Below are 3,605 nucleotides of genomic sequence, written 5' to 3' on the forward strand. Positions count from 1 at the left end.
CCTAGTTAAACATTCTCACAACACATAATGTACTCAGCAAAAGTTGTGAAACTAAACTAAACTCCATCCGAACAGGCCTTGGAAGGTCCAACAGTACCAACCGGCTGCCGTGTCATTCTCATCCCACAGGCATCAGTGGATGCGGATATGGAGGGGCATGTGGTCAGCACACCGCTCTCTCAGCCACATGCCAGTTTATGGGACTGGAGCTGCTACTTCTAAATCAAGTAGCTCCTCAGTTTGCCTCACAAAGGCTGGGGGCACCCCACATGCCAAAGCACTCAGCGGACCAGAGGGTCACCCATCCAACTGCCAGCCTGGACCGACAACGTTTAACTTTGCTGATCTGCTGGAAACCAGTGTTACCACTGTGGCAAGGCCATTGGCAAATGCTGTGAAATTTTGTTATAATTTCGTAGAATTGCCAATAAATTCCAAAGTTAAGGCACTTCTGATTCCATCACTTGGTGATTTTACATGAAATCTGCAGAAAATATTTTGCACTCACGAGTAAATACAAAAGAAATTATATCTACGTGTATGTAGTTGCCCTGGAAAAATCATAAAAGTGAAGAAATGAAATGACATGAGAGGTGCATTGGCCATGCTAATGCTCAGAAGTAGAAAGATAATGACATTAAAATTGTCTAGGTTGTTAGGCCATATTGTATTTCTTCAAATAATAAACATTTCAACCTCTATCCCCAGAACTTCTTCAGGATCTGTGGTGCACACTGTAGATTGGGCACTGTCAGAGACCAGTGTTGCCTTCTCTTATAAAAGGAAATTTCCCTGCACTTATGCTGGAGAAGTGGGATTATTGGGTAAAAATCTTGTGGCTACCATCAACATTGGATAGTAAGAGAAGTCCATAGAAAGGGCTTTTAAACAAAATATGAGGTATGTCAACAAACTAAGGTCCTTTTGGTTATATAAAACAAATGTGTACAGATACAGAAAAAATAATTATTGTACAAAAATCTACAACTGTTAAACTACATTTATACATAACTTCCAAAACTTTGTAGGCACTTGTAATAGCATGGCACAAGTTTTTGTATGCCTTGTTCATAGAAGGCTGCCTTTGTATTCAACCATGTGGTAACATGTTCTTTCAGCTCGTCATCATCGTTGTAGTGTTGACCACCAAGGACAGATTTTAGGTGTAAGAAGAGATGAAAGTCACTATGAGTGAGGTCTGGGCTGTATGGAGGATGATCAAATGCATCCCAGTGAAATCCACATAAGAGTTCTTTGGTTACATTTGCCGTGTGAGGTCGGGCATTATCCGGGAAAAAACAACACCTTTTGAGAGTAATCCTTGGCACTTGTTCTGTATTGCATGGTGCAATTTCTTAATGGTCTCGCAGTAACTATGTGCATTAATTATTTGGCCTCGAGGTAAGAAATCAATCAGCAAAATGCCTTTTCTGTCCAAAAAAACTGTGCACATGACTTTTCGAAGTGTCAAGATTTGCTTAGGCTTAACCTTTGTTGGGGACGAAGTGTGCCTTCATTCCATTGATTGCCGTTTTGTTCCATCCCCTGTGACTATCTGAGAAAGAAAACCATCACCTTCTTCATTGTAGCATGCAAAAACTGAAGTGCACTGCCCATCCATTGTTTTTTGTGTTGTTCAGTAAGAATTGAAATTTCAGTTTTTCAGTAATAATTTCATGAATTAGTGACTATGAGATTTGTAGAACTTCCATAGCAAGGGCACTATGTGTAAACTTGTTTGTGCTCAATATTCTCTTCAATTGTGTGAACCAGTTCATCAGGAACCACAGACGGGTGTCCACTTTGTTGTTCATTGTGCACTTGATAACGTCCTTCATAGAACAATCTGACCCATCTTCTAACTATTGAATCACTCACAGCATTTTGTTCTTAAACCTTGCAGATTTGCCAATGAATTTCCTTTGGTTTAACTTTCTTTGCATTTAGAAAACGAATCACAGATCTTATTTCACATGTGGCATTTTCAATTATGGCTGACATTATAAAGAAGCACTACGAAGCACACGTCAGTGGCAGCGATCTGAAAATGGCGTACATGTCTTCTCCTTGAGTTAGAGTAACTGCCGCACATGCTTGGAACTGTGATCGTCATGCTGCTGCACATAGAAATAGAAATAGAACTTACTTTGTGGACGACCCTTGTATTAATTCTGTTACTAAGAAAGGTGAGTAATTACCTTCTCACTCTGTTATTTACCATTTGCTTCTGGGTTCACTGACTACATAATCAGAATTCTGAAGAAAACTGGTATTCAGACCACTTTCTTCTGTAAAAAGAAAATAAGACTTTTTCCTGTGGAAAATGGATGCGTCTGATTACCTCCACACTGAGAGCATCTGTAAAATCCATGGCTGCAGCAAAGTGTATATAGGCAAAACAGGAAGAACTATTAAAGAAAGTATTAAGGAACACCAATACATGTACCTTAAACAAAGTATAAAATCTGTGGTAGCAGAGCATCATGACTGCTGTGATCTTAACACTGATTTCAATAATGTACAAGTGCTGGCCAAGGAAATCAATATTTATAGGAGAAAAGTCTGAGAAGAGATCAGAATTTCTAAGAATGCATGTAACTTCAATAGAGAGGATGGGGAACTGGCTTCCAGCATTGTGGCTGTCTGCCATCAAGACATGGTGTGCAAGCAATACTAACAACACTCTGGAAGCTACCTCTGTGGGGAATAATATTTTGGATAAGTATTCTCCCTCTCTTGCTCTGCCCGTTTTGCTTCAAGCAAATTCTGTTGGTCGACCAATATCAGCAGGAGGAAATTTAATCAATAACTCATCTCCAGAATAGGTGCAGGAAAGGTCCCATTCTAACTAATGATGTTGGCCAACTATTGGTAGCCACATGAGTTTTTGGCAGTAACCCCTTCCTCAGCATTAGTACAGGAGTACTTCTCTTACTATCCAATGACGATGGCCCACCAATAGTAGCCACAAGATTTTTACCCGTAACCCCACTTCTCCAGCACAAGCATAGGAAAACTCCCCTTTATAAGAAAAGATGACAATGGTCTCTGACATTGTCCAATCTACAGTGGACATCACAAGACCCTGAGATGTTCCCAGCTGAGGGGTAAAAATGTCAATAATTTGAAGAAATATTATGTGGCCTAACAATACAGAAGATTTCAACTTCAATGACAATGGCCGCAAAAGCCTGTTGACTTACATAAAGAGGTAATATTCTTTTTTTGTTCGTAGAATAGCCAACTCACATGGGAAACCTCATGTTGCTTGATGTGACATTATCTCTTGGTCAAAGAAGCTTGAATTTTAGATGTTCACATCAGAAAATGGGATCCAAATAACACAAATTTCCCAAGAATATTAGAGCTCTTGAGTCACTATGATCCAGTTATCAAAAAACATATTAGCATGTCAGAGACTGACAAAAAGCAGGTAAATGTTAAAAGTGCATTAACTGTCAAGTGATACTCTGAATGAATTTATTTCTAGTAGTGTCCTTTACATCAGGAGTACCACCTTATAACAGTGGGAAATGAGAGTATTACACAATTATCATTAATGCAGCTCCTGATTCAAATGATGTTGAACAGGCAACATTCATCTG

The sequence above is a fragment of the Schistocerca nitens genome, chromosome 3 (genome assembly GCF_023898315.1).
Source record: "Schistocerca nitens isolate TAMUIC-IGC-003100 chromosome 3, iqSchNite1.1, whole genome shotgun sequence".
NCBI lineage: Eukaryota > Metazoa > Arthropoda > Insecta > Orthoptera > Acrididae > Schistocerca > Schistocerca nitens.